The sequence below is a fragment of the Diabrotica virgifera genome, chromosome 1 (assembly GCF_917563875.1).
Source record: "Diabrotica virgifera virgifera chromosome 1, PGI_DIABVI_V3a".
In the NCBI taxonomy this organism is placed as follows: domain Eukaryota; kingdom Metazoa; phylum Arthropoda; class Insecta; order Coleoptera; family Chrysomelidae; genus Diabrotica; species Diabrotica virgifera.
In genome coordinates this window covers 121,785,282-121,812,087 of record NC_065443.1, presented here as the reverse complement: position 1 = coordinate 121,812,087, position 26,806 = coordinate 121,785,282, and the positions used below count along the sequence as shown (strand labels likewise).

General features: G+C 33.6%; 2 protein-coding genes across 3 annotated transcripts in view; one reads left to right on the top strand and one right to left on the bottom strand.

The window, feature by feature from the left end:
* The window catches only part of LOC126880172 (mitochondrial glutamate carrier 1-like), a 66,541-nt gene extending 44,476 nt beyond the window's left edge, over positions 1-22,065 (bottom strand). Inside the window, exon 1 of one of the 2 annotated variants that reach the window (XM_050643934.1) lies at positions 21,897-22,065. The gene's annotated coding sequence lies outside the window, so the exon portion shown is untranslated. The remainder of the gene's footprint in view (positions 1-21,896) is intronic. The other variant, XM_050643932.1, reaches the window with a different exon arrangement.
* LOC114324359 (uncharacterized) overlaps positions 1-26,806 on the top strand; it is a 53,297-nt gene that overhangs the window by 4,936 nt on the left and 21,555 nt on the right. The gene's annotated exons all lie outside the window — the stretch shown is intronic.

Genomic DNA, 26,806 nt, shown 5'->3' with positions numbered 1-26,806 from the left:
GCCGATTTTTTTTTGCCAAACAAAAGGGACCAATTTTATTTTGAGTGTAACTTGCTTTCATTTGATTCTAGAAACTTTTTTTATAATAACAAAAATAAAGCTTTTTTCAAACACTTTAAAAAAGTTGTAATGAGTTTTCACCAAAAAGTGCTCCATTTTTTGGATATTTCATGTTGAAATATTCTATTTAAAATTTGACGAATACGAAGCTATTTTTCATTAGCTATAACTCTGGTTCTATTAGGTCTAGAGACCTCACTCATACACCATTTGTTTTACTTTTTTACATGTTATATTTTAGCTAAGAACGTTTTTTTCGATAAAGTACTTACTTTTTGAACTATTTGTGAAAAACCGTCTAAAAACGTGGTTATTTTGTTGAAAAATGAACATATTTACTCGCAAATAACTCGAAAAGTATTGACTTTTCTCACCCCCAGGGCAAAAGCACAATATCACTTTTTTTCTTTGACTTGTTAGCTACGTGTATGCCAAATTTCATGTCAATCCAAGCGGTACTTTAAAATTTACAGCAAAAACCGTGCAAGAATGTACTATCAGGCAAAAAATATTCAGCTACATTTTCATGTTTTGACGTTTATTGATCAGTTATTATTGAGTACATATTCATTTCGGCTGACACAAATAAACGTCAAAACATGGCAACCTGGTAGCTGAATATTTTTGGCCTGAGAGAATGAAAGAAAGAATAATTCTGTCCATCTAAAGTTGTTGCATGAATCTGTTTAATTTTCGAATAGTTTATACAGTAGTTGGCCGTGATATTCTTAACAATGCCACTTAATCAAACAAAATCAACGTGTCTTTATTTTTTATTCAAAAATGCAATTGAAAAAAAAAGTAAATTATTGTTGGTACTTTATACTAAGTATACTATTTATACTAAGATAAAATCATTACACACAAATACTACAATAGAACTACTGGGTATAAATACGTTTTCAAGTACTACATTTAAAAACAATACATCATCAAATAAAATAAATATTGATCTCGCTGATGATATTGTTCGTCCGCAATAACTTTTCCCATACGTCACGATTCATTTTCAAACAAATTAAGTCAAAACATAAAATGAAACGTACCCCGATGTACGTAGTATATAACGAGCGATCCACAATTATTGGGATCAAAGCTATCCGTGCAAAAAATTACGTATGTCTTGTTTTAATCTGAAAGATCGCCGGAGTGTGACGTCACTGTCAACTGCGGCTATATTCAGTGTTGTTATGATCACTTTTACAAACAAAAAATAAAGATTGAAAACACGTTGAAAAGATACCCAATCTCACGACCTTTTAATTCGCATAAAGTTAAAATTTTGCTTCCTCTGCTACTTTTTATGTTCAATTATAGTGCGCTATTCGAGCAGTAGATGACACAACAGCGATCAAACTAAGGGAACCAGAAATGCACATGGACGAAAAAAAATGCGCACTTGGATGGGCAAACCCCTGCACGGGTGCCATCCCAATGAGGTCAGACAAGACTATGTCACAGTATATAGAGGTTCCACAGTAAAATCACTCCTCTGTCGGCGCTTGGATCTTAAGAAGTAATACCGGCAGTACGCAATTGGTAATTCACCAGTGGTGGATGCGGGTTTTCCCTGTTAAAATCCGTACTTTTCTATGCGGCTAGCAATGCGAGAGTGGGGCAAAAGCGACTAAGAACATTGCGCGGTCGCCATGCGCGAATACAGATTTTACTTCCAATTTTTCGGAGAGTGGTTCTACTGTCCCTCTTTATACTGTGACTATGTCGACAACACAGCGTCGAACTATTGGTTGGCATCAGGAAAGATGTTCCCTGGAACATAATGTTCATTACTAACCATTCAGGATCAGGTTATACCAACCAAAAACTACTTGAAATATATGGTCGAAGACCCTCAGGTCCAAAACGACAAATGTCGATATGGATGTCAAGCCCAAGAAACCATCCAACATCAACAGGGAGTTGATCTGGATGCCAGACATTTGCTGCAACTGAATACAAGAAACGGCATGACTCAGTAGGAAAGATCCTTCATCAAGAGATAGCTATCAAGCTGGGACTTCTCCAAACGGACCATCTCCCATATTATCAATACGTTCTTAAGAGTATGCTTGAGAATGACAACTACAAGCTATACTGGGACCGCACTGTACTCACAGATCAAACAGTGGCACATAATAGACCCGATCTCGTACTATAGTTAATAAATTAAAAAGACAAATAACACTAACTGATGTGGTTATACTTAACAACAATAATCTACGTACTAAATTTACTGAAAAGATCGCCAAGTATAGAGATGTAGAAATTCAAATACGAAGACAATGGAGGGTCTAGGACGTTTCATCGAAGCCGTTTCGATGCCGCCAGTTCATCGCCGGTCGATTCATCGCCGGCCGATTCATCGCCGGCCCATTCATCGCCGGCCGATTCATCGCCAGTCAGTTAATCGCTATCTGATATATTTCCGAATTTTCGACAGTTACATTTATTATTTATTTTTAGTATTAATTAGGGATTCTAGGAAATGACCATTCCCGTTGCCATACTTAATCTTTTAATAGACTTTTAAACTTTTATAATATAAAATATATTATAATGATGATCTTTTAAATTTCACGTTCAACATTTCCAACCAAGAGAAACTGTTTCTTAAATTCGAAAAGAACCCAAAATTTCTGTACAAAAATTTAGGGGAAGTAGAGCAGTAAATATAATGATATTTTTTATCTTTTTAATTGTCAAAAGTTTTGAACTGAATTTAAGGGCAGATTGCAATTGCGCGCAGCGGTCAGGGTTCTCAACAGGGTGTCTAAGTTTTATTTACTATTTATTCGTTTTGAACGGAAATTTTGCTAATTTTAAAAAATTAATTAATTAAAAAATTAATATATTATATATATTATATATTATACAGTGCAATTTTCAAAGGAGGAAGACCTAACCCTTCGGTCCAAACCTAACTTTCGGGTATTAAAGTGTAGAGTACCCCAGGAGGTATTTGACCGCTGCGCGCAATCACAATATACCGGAATTTAACGTCGTGTCGTGTCATCTCCCATAATACAAAATCAACTGTACTGACTAACTGGCGATGAAACGGACGGCGATGAAATGGACTGGCCATGAACCGGCGGCATCGAAACGGCGACGATGAACAGGCGATGAAACGTCCCATTCCGGACAATGGAGAATGCAAAGTACCCAGACAATACCTATTATTATGTCTACTACTGGAGTCATTCCGAAGAACCTACTCTAATTGAAAAAAAAAAAAACAACAAAGTAAAGTATTGTTGGTACTTCAGATAAAATAGATACAATGAATAGAATAAAAGATAAAATCATTACACACAAATACTACAACAATAGAACCACCGGGTATATATGCATTTTCAAGTACTATATTAAAAAACAATAAATCAACTCAAATAAAATGAATATGTCGTATTGATATCGCTGATGACAAAAAATGTACCAGTCGGATGTCAACAAATCCATTAAAATAAACGAAATGAATAAAATTGACATAGTGATAACGAATCAATATCAATTGCAAATTTGCTTTCGATTTCGCTGAGGTCATATCGCTTAACCTATAATAGTATGTAAAACATTCCATTCTTACAACATTGTTATAATTGTTGTTATTAAACCACGATAAGGGAGATAGTTGAGACCCCCTAGTAACAAAAATTTGCGGTTCTGTTCAAAAGTTGTTTTATATTACAATTTGCTATGGCAATGGTACCAGATAAATAGAGAAAACAAAACATCTTGAGTTTCAAATTGGGCAGCTTTGTTAAAATAAACTATAAAAATATATACAGGGTGTTTCAGAAAAAGGTAACACCGTTTCTAGGATAGGTAAAAAACTGAAAAATAATTGGGGTGCTTAGTAAAATTGGCCATTGGCCAATATATACTATCAAAATTAGAAAGACGTCATATATCTAATAATATTAGAAGACATGATCGAAGGTAAAAGGGGTATAGAGGTAGGCTTACCATAATTACGAAGAGTCAAACCGGGAACCAAAAAGAGATAAAGTACAAATAATACAAACAACATTAAAAATTTATCCAGTTTTATTATTCGCTTACACTTGTTTAATATTTTTCACTAGAATGCACATTCTTCAGAATATTTATATTTATGTCGTGCTTGTCATAAAATTCACTGCTTGACATGTTCAAGTTGAATTTCCACTTAAGCAATGCTTCCACACCGCATTCTTCCATCCTCCCCGATCATCAGACCAAATTCTTTCTACTGACGCTGAAGTACCGAGTACACATAGCAAACTCCACATTTTTTTTAAATCCACAAATCCACAGCTCCACACCTCAATGCTGCTTGTAATGGGTGAATAGCTGGACCCGTTTCTCGGAGTAACTGGCTTCGTTAAAATTTTGGAAGAAGCCGTTAAGAATTTGGGCTTAAACAGCTTCGATATTAATTTTGAGCAGTCAAATGTTTTAAAACTTATATCGCACATTGCTGTATGGAATGCAAAAGTAGCTTCTTTAGCAGGCAATGGAAAGTTCATTTTCTGCGGCTTAGCCATTTTTGAAAAACGATGTTATGGTAGATGAGCTTGCAATGGTCCTTGTGCTAGCCTTATGTTTCGAGCACTTTAGATGGTCCTTGATCAATGGCCTGGGTGTCGGTGTTGTTCAAGTTTAACCGGGACGGTAATTCAAACCGGCCGAGATGCTGGAACAGGCATCTCAAACCGGGACGTATGGTAAACATAGGTATAGGAAGAAAGAAAAAATCTTAGCTACGAACCATTAGAGATTGGACCCACACAACAGGAGATGACTTAATTCGTCAAGCCCAGAACAGAGAGAAATTTGCCATATTGATCGACAACATCAATAGAGAAGGCACTTAGGAGGAGGAGGCTTAGTAAAAGATGTTTGTAACGCCATTCGTTTTCAAGATACAGGGCTTCGAAAAAAAAATTTACACATTTTTTACGATTTTGCCGAAACTACTGGCAACATTGTAATGAAATTTGGTGAGTTTTAAGAGGTAGTTATTGTACATTTTTTGACATACAATTAAAAATTTTATATTTATCATTGGCGCGCATACGGGTAATGATCTGAATATTTTGAAGAAAATAATAGTACGCCAATTAGATATTTAAAATTAGAAATTATTGTTGAATTCGTCTTTCAATTTGTGACAAAAAATATATCTTCCCTGTTTATTATACCATGCGCCGTCTTTATGTAACAAATAAAAAAGATCTTAACCCTTTCAAAGTATTGGGAGTAAGTTTCTATAGATTTGTATAAAAATTTATTTCGATTACTTTGGAAGCCTTAAGATATTTTTTCTACAAACGTGTTAAAAATGCAATGTTTTAGCACTCCCTGGGAGCCTTAAAAATGTCACTTTACAGCACTGGGTGCTTTAAAATTTTTAAGGCACTGACGTTAAAAGTGAAATATTAAATTTTGAAAACAAACGTCAAAATATTTATATTTCATTTATTAACATTAAGAGCAAACAGTAGCGATCAACAGGTAGCAACAAACGCGTTCCAAGATTGCGGCTCTAATTTTGAATATTTTGTCGATATATTTGGCACACATATTCGTAATATAATAAAGAATGGCGGTACAGAGCCCAATTTCAGAAATATGTTAGTATGTGGAAATTACTCTATAACTAAATAAAATATTGAAAAAAGGAGCCTGTACCGCCATTAAGAAAGACAAAAAAATACACTTTCTTCAAATACACTTTTTTATCCCGTGCCTAGATTTTGTGTCACATTGGAACTACTAAAAATCGATTTTTTTATAACAAGAAATCTAACGTCACAGGCTTGGCAACATTTGGCGCTTATGTGTATAAACATTATTGTTTTTGATAGTATTATAAACGTCACTGTCAGTGTCGAATTACCGACGCACTGTTGCCTCACTTTTGAAAGTTCGCAGAACTTTCGCAATCTTGTACCGCGTTTGTTGCTACCTGTTGATCGCTACTGTGTGCTCTTAATATTAATAGTACAATTTGCGCAATTTGAAAAATGATTTCTTGCACTGCAGTTTTACCGTTTGTAGAAAAAATATTGTATGATATTATACGTACGTGTTAAAAGTACATTTTTAAGGCACTCATGTGAATTGCCGAATTCGCTTCACTCATTCTGCAATCCTTGACATGCGTGCCATACAATTGTACTTTTAACACTTATTATCATAAATAACTATTAATTTTACATGAAAACGGTGAATCGGCATAGTGTTAAAAAAAGAGAAGATAGATTTTTTGTCACAAATGGAACGAGGAATTCAAAAATGATTTTTAATTGGAAATATCTCAGTGGCGTACTATTCTCTTTTTCTTTAAAAAATTCAGAACATTACCGGTATGCGCGCCAATGATGAATATACAATTCTTAAGGCCATCGGTACATAATTCGCAAATATTTTACGGCTATCCCTACTTTTTCTGTCTTTGCACGGCAAATTACGTGTAGTAAAATTCTCACTGGTATAGATATGCAAACTTTACTTACCAATGTCATCATTAACTTTAAAGATGGCTTTTGAATGTTCTTGGATAACTGTTACTTGTATAATTAATTGCCTTAATTATTAATTCAGTTAATTAATATGATAATTTTTTCACTAACTACTTATGTATTCAGTGATTAAAATAATTTATGTACTGTACAACAAAAACTAATTATCAATCGAGAAAAGAGGAAAAGTGATAAAGTGATTTTTTAATAATATATTGTTACTATGAAACGCTTACAATTTTGAACATCTTTATCAACAAAATAATTGGATCACTGAATATCCTGGTATATTCTCTGCTTGGATCTTCCATAAATAATAAACAATCAATAACTTTTTATTAAGTTCATGTCTTAAATCAATTATTTATCAAATACACTATCAATATTATTTAATCAACAACTCAAAATATTCCCGTTGCCATGTCAAATATTTAAAATTGTCACTGTCTGACTGACAATATGCTGACAATATTCTATTTGACTGAGTGTGTTGTATGACAAAGATAGATTTGGAAAATATTACCACCGACATTGTGTTCATTTTTTTCGAATCCTGAAAAAACCAATAAATATTTTTGGAAAAATTTAAACGCAGAATGAAAGACTAAATTATTACCGAGGGCCGAAAGTCCCTTAGAATAAATAAAAAGTTTATTTTGAATGAGATATTTGAAATTAAAAATCACACTAAATTTTCTCTTAGTTTTTCACCCCTGTAACTTATTAAAATAAACATTATAGAAGTTCTCAGGGACTTTCGGCCCTCGCTAATAACGTAATCTTTCATTCTGCGTTTAAATTTTTCAAAAATACTTATTAGTTTTCTCAGGATTAAAAAAAATGAATCCCATTTGAATAGCATTGGAGCAGAACCTACGTACCCATCTCCTTAATTGTATGCCAAAAACTGCACCATAACAACCTCCTAAAACCCATCGAATTTGATTACAATGTTGCTAGTAGTTTCGGCAAAATCGGAAAAAATGTGTAAAATTTCTTTTTCTTCAACGCCCACTTCGGAGGTCAGTATTAGTGTGTCTTCCGAACAGTAAGGTTGGTTTTGTTACACGCGCTTAATTACTTTTTGCTCGAATTTAGGCAGGTAGATATTTTATTTTGGTTTGTTATTTCATAAACCCATAGTTAAGGTAAGTACAAGTTTTTTAATATTATAATGAGTAACTCTTCCGACGGGGGTACTCCCCCGTCTGGAAAAGACCCACCAGATGAGAAAGATATACAAGGCGAAATGGAAATTGATAATAAAATATATAATTTAGACAACAAATATATTTCGACAGACATCGGACCGTACTATGTTATCGTTGAACCGGTTGATCAAAAAAGTCATTTATCGGCTGTTAAAGTTGGGCACTATTTATTTAAAAATACTACTTTTAACACACATGTTATTGACATAAAATTAGTCGGGAGAAATAAAGTAAAAATTATTTTTAAATCTTATAATATTGCTAATGCCATTATAGGACATAAATTAATAAAAGATAACAATTTGATCTCGTATATACCTATTTTTTTCAACCATAAAAAGGCAATTATCAGACAAATTGACACATTTTTGTCCGAAAAGTATATAATGGAGAATATCGAAAGTGAACATAAAGTTGTAGATGTAAAAAGAATGAAACGTAGGATAGTTGATTCTGATAATGAGACACAGTTTGTCCCTAGACAAATGATCGTCTTGACGTTTTTAGGAAATAGTTTGCCAAAATTTGTTAAAATTGATTTGGTGAGATTTGCTGTAGAGCCCTACATATATCCTGTAGATCAGTGTTTCAGGTGCCTTCGATATGGCCACACAGCCAAATACTGTAAAAGCACTACAACTAAATGTAAAAAATGTGGTCAAACCCACGATGAAAATGATGATACCGATTGCACTTCTGACACTTACTGCATATACTGTGAAAAGCATGACCATCAGTCCGTATCAAAAATTTGCCCGAAATACCAGGAACAATTAAAAATTAAAAAGATCATGTCTGAAAAAAATGTATCATTTAAAGAAGCTGAAGTTATTGTAAGAAATCCGTCTTACGCTAAAATAGTAACACATAATAATTTCGATATTTTAAATAATTTAAACAATTTCCCTGAGCTGAATGGTAATATTGACACGAACAATTCCCCCTCCACGAGTAATAAAAATTGGGTACCACGTCCACATTACCAACAGCCGAAAAAGCGCAAAGTAAGTTCGCCCCTTTCAGTTAATAAACCCCCTTCATTTAAACTTAAAAATACCGCTTCAAATCCTATCATTCCTAATCCACATAGAGAAGCTTTCCATTCATACAAAGAAAAATTAGAATCACAGATACTGCAGAAACTTCTATTTTTGAAAATATGCTTAAAAAATTTAATTTGGTAAACCCAGATCCACTAGTTATCCAGGAAACACAAACAGAACTCAGAACAATCTTAGATACGATACAATACAATGATAGTGATAGTGACGAAAGTTGTTATTAAGTAGATGATAAATATATTGCAATGGAACTGTAACTCCATTACTAAAAACAAAGCTAATCTTATTAATTTTCTAAACGATCACGCTGTTAAATTTGATTTAATTATGCTTAACGAAACTTGGTTATCTAAAAAGAAAATATTTCATTTACCAACTTACAATATATTACATGTAGATCGAACTGATGGATTCGGAGGCACTGCCATACTTATTAAAGATTCCCTATGCTATCATGAAATTTCAATTCGTAAAAACTTTAATTCCAAAATAGAAGTATGTGCAGCATATATCGATGACCTTAAGATATCCTTAGCCTCCATTTATAAAGCTCCCAACATAAAAGCAACTAAGACTGACTGGAATAATCTTTTTTCACAACTACAGGGTGATGTCATTATATGCGGTGATTTTAACTGTCATCACAGTCTCTGGGGCTCTACAATAGATAACTCACAAGGAAATCGACTTGTAGAAGCTATAGAAGAAACTAACCTAATTATTTTAAACGACGGACGACCTACTAAGATAGTCAGACCTAACGAAAGACCTTCTGCCATAGATCTTACCTTTGTCTCACCTAGCCTTTTAAGTTTATCTGAATGGAATCCTCTGAATGATACACTTGGCTCAGATCATCTCCCTATCCATATTACTATATCTCGGGAATATATCCCCACTAACAAAACACCCTCTAGAAAATGGATTGAGTCTTCAGCTGACTGGACGCTTTTTCAAAACCTAATTGAAACACAAATCTATAACAATAATAGTAATAATAACTCCTTTGATTTTTTTATGAAAGTAATAAATGATGCAGCTTCTAAGTCAATGAAATCTCGTTCAGGTAACAGTAAAAAACCTCCAAATCCTATTTGGTGGGATAATGAATGCACTTTAATTGTTAATGATAGAAAAGACGCATACCATGAATATAAAATGACCACGAATTATGAAAATTACCTCAAGTTTAAGCATATTCAGGCCAAAGCTAAATTACTTTTTAAACAAAAGCAACAACTATGCTGGAAAAATGTTATTAACAAATTAAATAAAAATACCCCAATATCAAAAATTTGGAGTTTTATAAAAAAAATATCGAACAAAAACTCAACTTTTAAAAAACATCCTCTATCTGAAGAACTAATAAACCAAATTTTTGATATTGTAGCACCTAGTTTTGTGCCAAATATGCTTGAAGGTCCGAACGAGAAAATTGGCAGCCACTACATGGATGCACCTTTTGATATAACAGAACTTGAAGCTTCAATTAAGACCTCTAGATGTACTGCTCCGGGTAATGATTATGTTACATATGACATTATTAAAAATCTTCCCCAAGTTGCTAAAAATTTTATACTAAATATATACAATGATTGGTGGGTGAATTCAAACTATGTTGAGCATCTCAAACAAATTACCATTTGTTTAATTTTAAAACCTACTAAAGATAGAAATATGCCTTCCTCTTATCGCCCTATATCTTTAATGTCATGTATAACTAAAACGTTCGAAAGAATGATAAAAACAAGACTGGAGTGGTACATGGAGTATAACAATATCTTACCTAATACTCAATACGGTTTTAGAAGGGGATATGGTACTTTGGATGCAGTAACTCATTTAGTAAATGACATCCAGATTGCCTTTTCTGGCAACAAGTATCTAGCTGTTTTATTCCTAGATATAAAAGGGGCTTACGACTCTGTAAATATAAATATACTTAAACAGAAAATGGTTAAGATTGGTCTTAGCGAAACGACTGCTCTAAATATATTGCAACTATATTTTTCTAGACATGTCTATATTAGAGACCATAAAAATGTGTTACATGGTCCAAGGGTTGTTTATCATGGGTTGCCACAGGGATCCGTACTTAGTCCTATACTCTTTAATATATATTCTGCCAATATTCATTTACTATTTCATAATTCCGTAAATTGCATACAATATGCAGATGATATCTGTATATACACCATCCAAAATAGTTATGAAGCATGCACTGAGGCTCTTGATAATATTATGCATAAGGTAAGTACATGGACAGAAGAAACTGGTATGACCCTTTCAACAGAAAAATGCTCTATTATGTTTTTTACCAGGCATAGACTACGTGCACCAGAGAGATTAACTCTGTGTGGGCGTACCTTGTCGGTAGTTAAAGAGTTTAAGTATTTAGGTATCATTGTTGACACCAAGTTACTATGGTCGAGTCACATACGTCACTTAATAAACAAATGTGAGAAAGGCTATAATTTGCTTAGGTGTGTAACAAATCGAAGTTGGGGCGCAGCTACTGGTATAGCTTTATTGTTTTATAGAGCCTATGTGCGGTCTATCATTGACTATGGATGTTGTTTATACGGATCTGCTTGTAACACCAATCTAAACAAAATAAACAGAGTTCAATATAAATGTCTTAGAACTTGCATAGGTGGAATGATATCATCACCGGTGAAAGCAATACTGGCAGAATGTAATGAATTGCCTTTGGATTTGCGTCGGCAGCTATTATCACAAAAATATCTTTTAAAACTAAAATCCTTAGAGTCAAACATGATCAACAAATTAAGTGATATTGCAAAAGAAGATTTAACAAACCGCTTTTGGAAAATAAAGAATTCTCCTCCACTGGCAGAAGCTTTCGTTGAGACCAATGCTGATCACATTTCCTTTGGTAAAAATAAAACATTGTTTATGTATACCATACCCTATAGATCACTAATAAAACCACACAGAGTCATAATACCCAATTATACAGAATACCATCATATAAATCACACCCTTCTAAAATCCATATTAGGTGGATTAGTCAATAAGCCATTTATATATACAGATGGATCAAAAACAAAACACGGAGTTGGTTGTGGAGTTTTTATCCAAAATACAAAACAATCATTTATGTTTAAATTACCATCAATATGTAGCATATATACTGCTGAACTTATAGCAATTTGGAAGGGCATTACTTGGTTAACATCAAATAATTTACGAGATGGAGTAATACTAACTGATTCTAAGTCTGCATTGGAGTCAATAAAAAGCATAAAATTTGAAAGAATGAAATGTCCTATATTATGCAATTTAAAAAATTTGATAGCAGATTTAAATATAACATTTGTATGGGTCAAAGGTCATACAGGTATACTAGGTAATGAAAAAGCTGATAGTTTGGCTAAGGAAGCAGTACTTAACGGAGTTCTTTGTAATATTTATACATTACCAGACGTCTTTCATTTGATAAAAAATAAAATAAGATTAAAATGGGAACGACAGTGGGAAAATACTGTAGAAAACTCACAAAATACCTACTTTAAAATACATCCTACCCTACCATCCCCACCTCTATATATTTTCAACTACCCTACTTCAAAATTCTTTTCGGCAAGTGTTTTTCGACTTAAAACAAATCATGGGCGATTTCCATCGCACCTTGCTAAGCTGGGCATTATACAGTCCTCGGCCTGTAGTTGTGATCAGAACTCTTACGGAGATCTAAATCATATATTTTTCGGTTGCAAAAAACATTTAAAAAAATCCAATGATTTAATTCGTACACTTATTGAAATGAAATATTTTCTTCCATTAAATCTCACACACATTTTGTTAGCTGCCAATAAAAACACCTTGGAACTTTTAGTAAATTTTATTAAAGAAAATAAAATACAAATTTAAAACGGCATAACCCACATCTCTGTAGTTATACTATAAGAAAATTCCTTTTACAACTTTCTGTGGCAAATGGACTTGATTCCATGCCATTATCTTTCCACACACACACACACACACTTCGGAGGTCGTAAGTGGAAGTCGAAATGTCAATCAATTTCATTTTTAAATTAAATTGTGGCTTATTTTTCAATAAAATAGTAAATTATATAAGATGTCACAGAGAAACCGCTTCAGAACAAAACATTTTTTAATTTAGAAAATCTCATTTTTAGAGCATACTTTAGAAGTATTTTTCAGAAAGTCGTCTGTTGTTGAACGTTTTTTTATCTACAATTCGCAGTTTTTTCAAAATATTGAAATTAATGAAAAGTCGATTGATTTGCTTAAATGTTAATAAAAAATCATGACGCAGTAAAAATTTTGATGCTCACGAGATGATACACCATTGACTTCCCCTAGTTATTCCAGTTGAAAAATAGCTCCTATTATTTTATCATTATTTTCAATTTTTTTAAATTTTCTAATGCTTTCTCGGCTTCGTTTCCTTGGGTATTATGCTCCATTTTTAAATCAGGAGTAATTCAAATTTACCGCGTCGTAATGCTTATAATTTGTAATTGGTCCAACCGTAGGCAAGTTTACTCCACTGTTATGAAATTTTGACATTATTGACATTTATGAAATTTTGACACTATTGGTATTTCATAGGTTAATTACGTTATATCGGCGATTTTTTGTGTTTTCTGCGTTACTCGTTTAATTTTTAGTTTGCTTTATATAAAAAAAAACAGTTGTTTTTAGAACTCTTTAGCGACGTATTAGTATAATATAATATTTACGGACATGATCAACCAAAAGTCCGAAGGCTCCAAAATTGAAGAAGGCTCATGATGCGAGATATACTCCAGATCACTAAACCTTAGTATAAAATGGGGTATGGGCAAAAATGCCAGCTTAGTTCAGACTAAACTGGCTGGTATCTCCACAGCCGCAAAAGAGATAACCCGAAAATGTATAGCCGGTAAAACCATAATATGTAATCTGTACAGACAACGCTACTAACCCTGAACAGACCACGTGTCATATCAGGGCTAGTAATGGAATGTCATGAGCTACTAGCCCAAGCTTCGGATGGTAACATCATCCTGAGGTGGGTTAAAGGACACAACAGACATAAAAGCAACCGGATTGCTGACCAGCTAGCTAGATAGGCAGCAAGTCTAAGACTCTTGGGACCAGGTGATATTTTTGGATGGTCAACTGCAACAATCGCGGAAATTGCCAAATGACACTCTCACACGCAAACCGCGAAAATATGGGAAGAAGGGCCAGGATATAGACTTGCCAAGGTAACACTAAGGAACCTCGGGATGTCAGCATCAGAAAAGTACTTGAGAATCACCTGGAAAAACCTACGCTTGACAGTTGGTATTTTAACTGGCCATTGTCAACTAAGAAAACACCTCCACACACTGGGGCTAGTCGACACACCTCTGTGCAGGAAGTGTGAACGAGATGACGAAACTGTCGAGCATGTCCTATGTGAATGCCCGGCGCTATCGTCAATACGAGAGTATGTGTTCGTCGAGCCTTGGCCTACACCTGCCGACATAGGAGAGATGCCCTCTGGTGATTCGTCCGCCTTCCTAAAAATAGCAGGATGGATAATGAACCAAGGACGACTGTAACGGTGCGAAGGTCACTAGTATTTTCTAATTACTGACACTTTCGCTACACCCTGTATTTTGAATTCGTTAAAACCAAGTTTGTGTTTCAGGGACAGTCGAATCTTTTCATGCATGATAGTGATTCTCACGAACGACGAATGTATAATCTGTTTTACGCAGAATGTGACGTAGTTGTTTTTGAGTGTATCAGTGATGTTTGCTTGGAAGCTCACCTCCAAAAGAATCGAAGTCATAAATATTTCAGTAGATTGTTTTTACTGACAGCGAAACTGGAAAATGTTTATGTTACAGGATAAGTGGTTCAGAGATAAGAGTCCAAGTGTTATTTTTTATGACTCGTCTGAGAACGGGCATTGGTTGTGAAGACAGCTAAATCAGGCTTTTCATGGGAAAAGTAGGTGGTACGAACTATCGAGATCTGTTTGTTTATTCTCTTCAGGATTGGACGAGCTGTTTTGGTGTGCGTCAGAGGGTATAACCCATAGCGTAATTTGCAATTTTCTATTCGTCAAGATTTTGATTAATTAAGTGTCTTAAGTCTGTAATTGGTTATGAGAATTATTGATGAGAAGATCGATTGATTTCTGGAAGGGGCGTTTGGTTTCGGAAGATTGAGTTGTAGGAGAAAGGAGTTGTTTGGGCTGTGAAGAGTTACGTTTGAGCCGTCAAGAAGTCAAGTTGACCTAGCCTCGGAAGGTCTGCAGGGTTGCAATATCTGAAAGGTGGAAGTTCCAGTTTAGTTTGAATATAGTGAAGTTATTGTGCAATTTTATTGCAGAAGTCTTTGTGTTGGAGTTCTATTAAGGTCTAAACAAGCCGTAGGACACCGCGTTTCGCTGTTTTAGGAGAACGCGACTATTTTATACCAATGCCGGTATAATAATCTTTTCTTACATGCAAGCAGGAGTTAGAAGTTTTCTTTTGTATTACTAGTTTCAACATCATAGTTAAAGCATGGAGTTGCTTTTTTTTATCTTTTTTTGATCCCGTTAAGAACCATCCCATATCTCTTCAGATTCTAATCAACCGTGGACTTGTTCTTCAAATTGTGTAACACGTTTACATCCCCTTATATGACATATCAACATCTTGTCAAATTCTATTTTCCATTATTCTTACAGGGTGAATTTCGTCGACAACCCCCTGGAAGGATGCACAGTGGCTCAGCTGTGGCCTAAGTGCTGTGGGACTTGACTCGCCCTCCTGACTCTACAGATGCAGAGATAGTATAGTATAATATTTATGGATTACCGTCGAAAGCCGACATAATCAACCAAAATAAATGTATTTGGTGATATTTCTAGTGACTTTCTTGGGTGTGAATTTGTCTTTTTAGTTTACTCCTCCTGGTTTAAAAACAAATCATAGTAATAATTCATATTAGTATTAATAATTCATTACAAGTTATCCACTTTTCTGGCGACTAATAGTATACTTAAAGAGCTATGAAATTACCGTTAATCAATTTTAATAGATAAAACGCACATTAATTAGATCTCCAGTACGTTTTAACGAGATCTTTATTGCTTTTATAGCTTCGCCGTGTTGAAAAGCCTGCTCTAGAATTTATGTATATTGCAGCTATTTATAAACGCACACACCTGTTAAACAAACACACTTATAGGCAGGTATACACACAGAGACAGGGCTAATATCTGTTAGACAATAAACTTTACAAGAGGTTATTTTTTTTATAAATAAACTTTTATACATAGGTCTTAATTTAACATTTTAACAGTTTTATGACACAATGCGGTAAATGGTAAACTCATATTATTGCTAATTAACATAGTAATTAGATAATATACTTATATCGTGCATGAAAAAACGTATTACATAAGCAATTAAAGGTGGTTTTGTAGAGTGAATATTTCTGTAAAAAATTTATTTCGTAACAAAGTGTGGTTAAAATCATTTTTACCTTCAAAAGATGTTTTTACCCACCGAAAACTTTACCCAGGAAATCCCGAGTAAAAAACATTCAAAAGGTGGGTTTACCTAACTAATAGAAATTTCGAAGCTGTCCCCCGCGAACCCCTGGCAAAGCAATTATAATTTGAATGTAACTAGTAAGGATTCACCCAGGGTGGACACTGCGTTTATTAGTTAGTAAGTATCAACTTAGAATCCAACAACTTTGGACGCGTCTTTTTTTAGTTCAGAGTATTAACTCTCGCGTATTTGTCTTATCAATATCAAGTTAGAATTCGTCCAGATAGAACGTCGCATTTATTCGATTAGAGATACTACTCTCGCTTATCTTATATAGTTATTGTGTGTCTCGCTCTCGCTTATAGTTAAAAGCTACACTTTTCGCAAACGTTTATTATTAATTAAGTTTATTAAAACTAAAGAAACCATCCTTAGTTCATTTCCTAGTTAGTGACCTTAAAACTATAACAGTGCTATTGCGTTTCACGGATTAGTGTGCACAGGGCCGGCGATAACGGGCCTGCAAGGGATGCACTGCAGGCGGGCGCCCCTGTTTGGGGGGCGCCAAAATGAGCTTTTTTCTGCTGGTGCTATACAAAATACTAATTTAAAAGAAACCAAAGGGCGCCTATGCTAGTTTGGCAGGCGGGCGCCTTATACCCTAGCGCCGGTACTGAGTGTGCATTTGCCAGTGATTAGGCGGTTTAAATATATGACATCTACGAAAGCACTTTTACCATATCATAATTTAGTAATAGTATCAAAATTAGTCACTAAATTACATATTTGTTAATTTTAGTATTCTTTTATTCCCATGTGAGTGAGTGGTCTTTCGAATTGGAATTTATTAGATTGCTTATTATGCTCTAAATCAGAGGTTCCCAAACTACTTTTTCTCGTAGACCACTTTAAAAAATTTACTGTACACGTCAGTGGCGGGTCTAGAAAATTGCTTGGGGGTGAAGGGCAATTGGGTGGAAAAAATAAGACATTAATGAAGGTCGAACCGTCCTTTTCTTCTTTTTTTTCTCAAAATATCATTCCAAGCGATTTTACAGTGATTTGGAATTTATTTAAACTTTTTTTATTGTAAAGTATCGATGGAAAAAATAGTTTTAATAGAAGGGACTCAAAAATGTGATTATTAGGCATTATAACAAGTTTCTTTATTTAAAACATGTTTTTGATCAAATTTTAGGGTAGAAAACCTGTAGAATACTGTTTTTACATTTATCTCCATTCCCAAAATACATGATCTTCTATTTAGCTGAAATTTGCCCAGAGATAGTCAAAACACTGGACTTTAAGTTGTTAAAAGAATTTGTATAGCTTTACAATACTGAAAAGTTACATGCACTAATATCAGAGTCAAAATTATATAGTCCACACGGGTTAGCATTTGATCTTTCATGCCGAGCTACCCAAGCAATATTCTATTTTTCTAAGCTTTAGGGGGTCAATAGTAATATAAATTTAAAATCGCGAATGAATTCTGCCGTTGCGTTAGCCGCCATCTTGATTTTAAAGAAGAACCGTTTTTGCTCAATATCTCCGCCATTTTTAACTTTCCGACAAAAAGTGTAAGGACTGAAATGGTTGAAAATATGATTTCCTATAAATAAATTATTTTATTATAAATTTTTTGTGCCGTCGATATTTTCCGAGTTATGGGTGGAAATAGTGACAATTAGAGCATAATTATTGAATTATCTCGTTTATTATTAGTTTTATAACAAAATGTACCTATACAAAAATGAACAGAATTAAATTTTATACAATTTTAATCTCTTTCATTTTTTTGCTAAAATCAATATTTCAGGTAGTACGTATGCGGTAAAGGCGCGAGCATAAGACTGATTGGTTTGATAGCAGTGGTTTTTATTCAATATCTCCGCCATTTTCAACTTTTCGACAAAAATTTTAGGAACAGACATTGTTCCAAATAAATCGTGTTTACAATAATTATTACAATTTTTTTTAACCATTTTTTTCGTACGGTCGATATTTTCCGAGTTAATTGTACTTAAAGTAGACGCCTATATTTTTGACTGATATTATTACATGCGTTTTTTTTATATTGTAAAACTATAAAAAAAAATTTAACCACTTAAGTCCTGTGTTTTGGCTACCTGTGGGCAAATTTTCAATCAAATCGAAGGACACGTTTTTTGGGAATGGAGCAAAATATAAAAAAAAAACGGTATTTTAACGTTTTCTCCACAAAAATAAAATTTTTAATCAAAATGACTTATTATAATGCGTTATAGTGACATTTTTGTGTCCCTACTTTTAAAACATTATTTTTTCCATTGATTTCCATTGATATATTACGAAAAAAATGGAAATTTGTTTAAATAAATACCAAATCACTATAAAATTTTCGTGGACCCCTTTTACAACTTGTGAACCCCCATTTTTATTTCACGGCAACGTAGACCCCCGTTGAGTCCCTCGTGGACCCCTGGGGGTCCACCTGGACCACTTTGGAAATCACTGCTCTAAATGATAATAATATCGCCATCTTAATTTATTGTTCATCTTACTACATTTTTACACTTACATTTTTACAAATACAGGGGATACAGTCGAATATATAAAGCCAATATCTCACGATCAAGAAAATATTATAACAGAAAATGATAAAAACTAAAGATAGGAATTAACGCAACGTGAAAGCGATCTTTCCTTTTATGGTTTATGATTCTTGGGCTAGGGCAGAACCTTAGATTTATGGTCAGCACGGGCTGTTCCATCATTTGTCGGTAAATCAACACGGTTCAAAGAAAGTCAGAGGCTGATACACACCAGGTACTTATCCCTCCAACCATTCTGATGTAGCTAGTGGCTGTTACGATAAGTGATGTGGTACTTTCACTATGGAGTGTAAAATATCTACCGCCAACACTGGTGACATAGGCTACAACAGACTAAACTAAACACTTGATTCTCGAGTTGCAGTCTGTTATAGGGTAGATCAAGGGAATTAAAAATCTAGATCAACAGATGTGGATCACTTAAGACACTGGGTCAGAAATCTGAGTCTCAAGGTATTTGAATCTTTACTGATATTACTGCCAGCTATAGATTTCACTGCTTGCAAAAATGAAAAAATCTCTTTATTAAAGAATTTTCTTCAAAAATCCAGAAATTTCAAATAGGCAATAGCGTTTATGCAACTAATATAAATGAATGTGGAAGTCCTACACTCTTTTAACACTTCCATTGATCTTTTATTTGATCTTGTAGCATTTCTGGCTTTTGTATATTTTACGGCAATAATTACTCAATCTTTTATTATTTTTGCTCCTGTGATTTCCCCACCATTTTCTAAATGTGCTACTTTATCATTGTACTTTCTAATTATATTCTTTACATCTTATTAAGTTTTGTTTCAGTTATACCAGTGCCATCTGCATTTTCTTAATGCTTCTTTTATTTTCTATTGAATCCGTTTATTAATTTCGGTATACAGTAAAACCTCGATATAACGGACTAATTGGGGGGACGGGAAGTCCGTTAAAACCGAAAGTCCGATATATAAAAATATAGTTGGTTGTTAACCTCTCACCTGAGCACATTAACCTTGTGCAATTTCCGAGCAATGATGGCATACATCCACATGTGATAATATATAATCTTAAGACATCGACTTAAGGTCTATTATTATATAGCTTATAATGTAGCAATAATGTTATTTAGAGGTTTTTACACCTTTTGAAGTGGCTAGTTTCAACTACTTGTACACTGGATGTTTACACTGATGATGGTCATTTTGACAGAAAACGTTTTGTACTTCCACTCCCTTGTGGATAAATTTTAAGAATTTTAATAATAAATTAATATACCTACATACAACAGAAGTGTTTACTTCATTCTACGTTGTTTTAACGAAGGTATACAGCCAACTACAGGGTTTACCCCTTTTAAGATATAAAAATACTTTTATAAATCAGACTATTTAGAAATGTGTCCTCAATATGCTATAATAAAAAGTTTATTGAAATTCTTTGTAAATTACAGCGTTTGGGGTCCACGGAGACCCCGTTGTTATGCAGTGTACTTGGTAAGGGCAGGGTTAAGTATGTATAATATTAACAGGACGTTTTTAACTTTTTTACATTTGATATGATTTTTTGTCCGTTATATCCGAAGTCTGTTAAATAGAGGTTCGTTATATCGAGGTTTTACTGTACTTACACCTGTCTCTGTTTTTATTAATCCTTCTTTCTATTTAGATCTACTTTAATGTCCATTCTTTCTTTGTAGTTTTTAAGGAAGTTGTTTTCCATAAACAATGTCCAATGTGGGTTCTTTATTTTGTTTCCTTATTAGGTGATATTTTAGTAATACAGTCGAAACGGCTTATTGGAATAGCCTTCGTGCCAAGCAAAAGTATTCCTCTAACCAGGATATTCTAATAACCGATCATTGGTGGCTAGTAAACACGTTTAGGGTACTCAATTTTCTATTCCATAAACCAGGATATTCCTATAACTGGTATTTTAATGAGTAGGTTTGATTGTAGGTATTGGTAAAATATTTTACTGAGTTGCTAACATTGATGTTGTGTTTGGTTTTTACTTTTAAGTGCCTCCTAGATAAAAAAAGTGACTCACGGGTTGAAAACCAAGGTGTTACAGTAAATATAGATATAGGACTGGCAAGACCAGGAAATTATTGGCATAAGGATATTTGAGAGTGGATCAGCAAAACATTGAGAGCTGTTTAGATTAGCGATAGACATGATAGAATATAGAGGCTCTTCTGCTGTCCAGAAAGTCAGAATAGCCATGTTAACTGCCACTGTTCAGAACAGACAGACAAGGCACATGAAGAAGATGATAGAAAAGGAATAATAGGCTAATGTAGTTGCTGACCTACTTATGTACAATTGCCATCAAGTTATTGCAGTAAACCTTAATCTTAATCCTATTACAAATTCATTTGTATTAGTATTTGAGTGGTGTTCTTAAGTTTCAAGAGGTAAACATACTGAATAGCATGTAGAATAATAAAATGTACAACAGGTTAACATTTTATTACTTTTTAGCTGTGCCGGAATCTTAACCACATCACTCAAATACAAATAAGCTTAAGATTAAGGTTTTCTGCAATAACTTGATGTAAAATTAGGGAAAAACTGCCTTTTAAAAGGATACAGTTTAAAACACTGACATATTCCTTTTCCTTTAGAATTATTACAAATTTTTCATTTATTACCTGTGAAAGGTAGTACCATGTAGTACCAATCAATATTGAATTTTGCAGCTATAATTATAATCACCCATCAAATCAAATTTTCAATTTTTTGGCAACTGTTAGAAATTTATTTACAAAAATAACTATCCGCATTGGACACTGAAGGTCGAAATGCTTTATTATTTTATTACGTGCAAAATTGTAATGTTTTTCTCAAAAGAATAAATTAATTTAACATTGAAACTATTAATTGTAACATTATATTCGGTAACAGTTCTAACCTATTCAATTCAACTATTCTAAGTATTGATTTTACTTTAGCAATAAAAAAGTATATCCAACAATTACCTTATTTGTAGAGATATGTCCTGGAACAATTGACAGACAGCCGATTTCCCTGATTTAACGTTTATTTACTCGACTTTAATTGGTAATAACGCACTCACACAACTTACGAATCAAATCAAGTCAACAAAACTAATTTTTCCAGGACTTGACAAGCAATCACCCATGAAATCGGAATTAAGTTCGAATTATAAGCATCTATATTCCTCGATAGAAGTTATAAACCAATTACAGAGATATCTCTACTGCAAAGTGGCTATTTTTAATTTAGAGCTTACAGATGGTGCCCTACAGAAATTAGAATACTATTTCTTTGAGACGCGTACCTACATGAATTTCCCGATAGGTGGCAAACCAAAAATAATCTCGTTTAATAATTAAAATAATAATTATTATTATTTGTGGAAAAATAATTTGATTGTTTAATTATTTATTCCTGTATTTTTCCATCAACTGCCTCATAATGAAAATGGTATCTATTGTTGATCGGCCTTACATAAACCTAAACTGATTTTTGGACATTTCGGTTTCTTCACATATCATCATCATCCATGGGCGCCCATATAAAAAATTTTCAGGGGAGGGGCAGACGTGAAGATTTTGCACATATAATTTTGTATGTACACTATGGATAACAATATACAGGGTGTTTCATTAATAATTGTCCATATAGTAACTGGAGAAACCTTAGCACAAAATACGAAGATTTAACCTAAAACACTTAAGTAAAATGTGGTTCCTTACTGGTTACAGGGTGTTTTATCTAAAAATTTAAAAACTATTTTTGCTCAGCATTTTAAAACTGTTCGACGTATCCTTTTCATACGTGGCAGAAAGTGCGACTGCTATACACCCTACTAAATTATGCTAAACAAACGTTTCTAGCTACTACCAGAGGCGTACCACAGGGGATAGTGAATGGTTGACCCTTCTCAAATTCTATGCCACTGGAGAAATTACTATTTTAGTGCCATTTTTAGATTCTCCAATACCTTCTACGTAAATAATATACCCTTCATTGGTAACGATAAAGTCATTAGTTTTCGAGATATTTGAAGTTAAATATTAAACGGCACAGTTATTTTGATTAATTTATGATATGATTCATATTATGATTAAAATTTAAAAATTATTTGTACCCAGTACTTTAAAACTATTTGGCGTATCCTTATTATACTTGGCAGAAAGTGTAAGTACTGTACACCCTACTAAGTTAAGATAAATTAACGTTTCTAGCTACTACCAGAGGCGTACGACGGGGGATAGTGGCTGGTTGACCCTTCCCAAATTCTACGCCACTGACGAAATTGCTATTTTAGTGTAATTTTTTGATTTTTAAATACTTTTTATGTAAATAATATAATCTTCATTCGTAACGATAAAATGATTAGTTTTCGAGAAATTTGAAATTAAAAATGAAGCGACACAATACATTAATCAAAATAACCGTGTCGTTTCATATTTAACTTCAAAAATCTCGAAAACTAATGACTTTATCGTTGCGAATGAAGAGTATATTATTTTTAAAGAAAGTATTGGAGAATCCAAAAATTGAACTAAAATGGCAATTCCGCCAGTGGCGTAGAATTTGGAAAGGGTCAACCATTCACTATCCCCCGTCGTACGCCTCTGGTAATAGCCAGAAACGTTTGTTTAACATAATTTAGTAGTTTGTGTAGTACCTATACTTTTTGCCAAGTATGAAAAGGATACGTCGAATAGATTTAAAATGCTGAGCAAAAATATTTTTTAAATTTTTAGATAAAACGTCCTGTAACTCAGTAAGGAACCACATTTTATTTAAGTGTTTTAGGTTAAATCTTCGTATTTTGTGCTAAGGTTTCTCCAGTTACTATATGGACAATTATTAATGAAACACCCTGTATAGTTTAAAGCACCCGAAAAGCTAGGGGGGCCACGCCCCCCCTGCCCATGGGTATGGGCGCCTATGTCATTATCAATGACTCGACTCTCCGTGAGTTTTGGTCCTGTTTACTAGCTGTTGCTGTCCATGTTTCCTGTCCCACTTTTTTCCATTGTCTCACTCCCTTTGTCCCTTTTTCTACAGATCTTATATCAGTGCATCTTTCCACATTTATCTAGGTCGTCCTACAGACCTTCTTCCATCTGGTCTTTCCAAAAACCCATTAAAAATAAGACGATTTTCGTTACTGCGTATCACATACCCTGCCTACCTTAGTCTATTGGTCTTTCAACATTCAATTTTCGCTTATCCACTGCTGGACGTAGATCTCCCTCATATTTTCCATCTATTTCGATCTTGTGCCTCTTGCATCCAATTTCGATGACAACGTTTTAGATCATCAGTGTCCACGAACGTGTTGGTGGACGACCTCTGCTTCGGTAGGAATCATCTCTTGGTCTCCATTCCAATATCCGCTTTGTCCATCTATTATCTGCCATTCGAGTCACGTGACCTGCCCAGTTACATTTCAGTGTTGCTGCTCTCTCTACTGCATCAGCAACTCCTGTTTTTTGTCGTAGCTGGCGTTATGGGATCTTGTCTCGTAGTGAAACGCCCAACATATGCTCCATCGCCCTTTGAGACACACGAATCTTTTGTACTGTTCTCTTTGTCATGGTCAACGTTTCCGCACCGTAAGTCAACATTGGCAAAACACACTACGTAAAAGGTTTTTCTTTTAAGGCATTGGTATATCAGACGATTTGAAAATATGGTTCAGTTTGCCGAAGCATGCCCAAGTCAGTCTTATACGACGGAGAAGCTTAACGGTTTGGTTATCTCTTCCTATGCGAATCTTATGACCTAGTTATTTATATCTCATTAGTCATTACTAGAGCTGGGGAAATATGCAAAACGCATGATAAATTTTATAAATGCATATGCATTTATTAAAATTGCATATTTTTAGACTTTTTTTTATTTCAAACGATACCAACAGAAAAAATTCTCGTGGAACCACTTTCTGGTAACATCCTTAATCTCTGCCTTTTACAATTTATAAGGCAAGGAGATGAGGAATAAAGAAGACAAAGGGTACTCGACAATATGCAATCACATTTTGTTAGTAAAAAATGTTTGTTATTGTTACGTGATGCTGCACCATAAAATCAAAGGTGTACAACATTTAAAAATTTTGAAAATTTTTTTTTCAAATTTGTTACTTGTTTAGCACATGCTTTAAATAGAGTAGCAAAAATTGTAAGAATATAATTTTCAATGGTCAATACCCTGTATCAAATATACAATACCTTGTATCAAATATAAAAAAATATTTTTAAATTCTTCCTGCTAGTACCTACAAGTTTATAAAGATCGTTTACCTAATGTGCCTTTACCACCTGAACGTGTGATAACTAGATGGGGATTAAATCCTGCAAATTTCATAACCGATAATTTTAAGGGAATTGGAGACGTGATTTGTAGTTTGGATGTAGATAACTCAGGTGCTATGAAAATGTGTGGATATTTAAAAAAAAAGGCGTTAATAAAAAGTAATTTGACACATATCCAAAACAATTTTGTAAATATTGCTGAACCAATTACTAAATTAGAACAGCGAAACATTTCATCAGACCAAAGTATTGAAATTGTCAATTCATTAAATTAAAAAATTAAACACCTTGAGGAAACCAACAAAGTGTCTATCAAAAATTCTGCACGGTGTTAAAGTAAAATGAGGGATATTAAAAAATAATTCAAATCGTAAATAATGCTATTTAGATGGGGAAATGGGAAGATAATTTTATGTTATAGATAGAACCCACAATTTCACAATATTTATTTTATAAGTTTGCTCCTTTAATTTCATGTAAAGTAGAAAGAAGTTTTTCCGTGTATAATTAATTATTATCAGATAGACGGCTCAGTTTTTCTATAGAAAATTAAAAACATTTAATAATTTATAGTTTTAATTGTAATAATAATATAATAAAGAATGATGATGATAAAAATATAAAGTGGCAAAGAATAAGTATAAAGAAAAAGCATATTTTAGTGCATTTTTTAACTGATTTTTGTGCATATTTGCATGCATATTTTAGGGTTTTTTGAGGGCATATTCCCCGAGCTCTAGTCATTACCTATCTGGTCTATGGATCTTGTTCCTGCTTATATATCTTCGCTGACCAGACCCGGATTTAAGGCAGTGGGGGACCCCTGGGCAGAATTGGTGTGGGGGCCCTACCTCCTACCATTAAAAAAATGTTGATATACTTTTATAAATATATTTTTAGATAATAAAAAGTACAAGAGCTGTAACTTGCTACAGTAAAATATTTTAAAAATAATAGTAAGATGTATGGTTAAAGTCCGGGAACTTTTCGAGATATTTTAATTGAAAATTTCTTGATTATGTGGTACATATCTAGTTGCATTAAGACATCGTGGCCAACGCTAATTATTATAGAGAGATGATTCAAACACTCTTGGCCCATCGTAGACCGAAGTCGATTTTTAATTAACTTAAATTTTGAGAATGATCTCTATCCACTGCAGTTAGTTAGCATCAGAACTAAATATTATAAACAAAGTGTCACCTCAACATTTGGAAAAGCATCATTCATATTGTTTTCTTTTAGCAGTTGGTTAATTTGAAGTTCTTTGCTTATATTTGATGAGCTATGAGCTGATTTCCTCTTTAAATGGATTGAAGAATCTTACAAACTGTACCAGATGGACACACAAGTTTTCATCTAAATGATTGCTATAAATGTTGACAAGCTTTAGTGAGTGAGCTTCAATTTCATTGAGAGTTAAATTTTCCAATTTTCCAAAATGATGTAAAAATCCAAAATTGAAATGAGTAGACAGCCTCTGACTTAAAGAGGTAATGAAGTGATCTATTATAGCGATAAAATTTTGAGTTTTAAACTTCTCCGATGTTCTCATATCTTTCGAAATTGTCACGTCTTGACTGTATATTTTATTT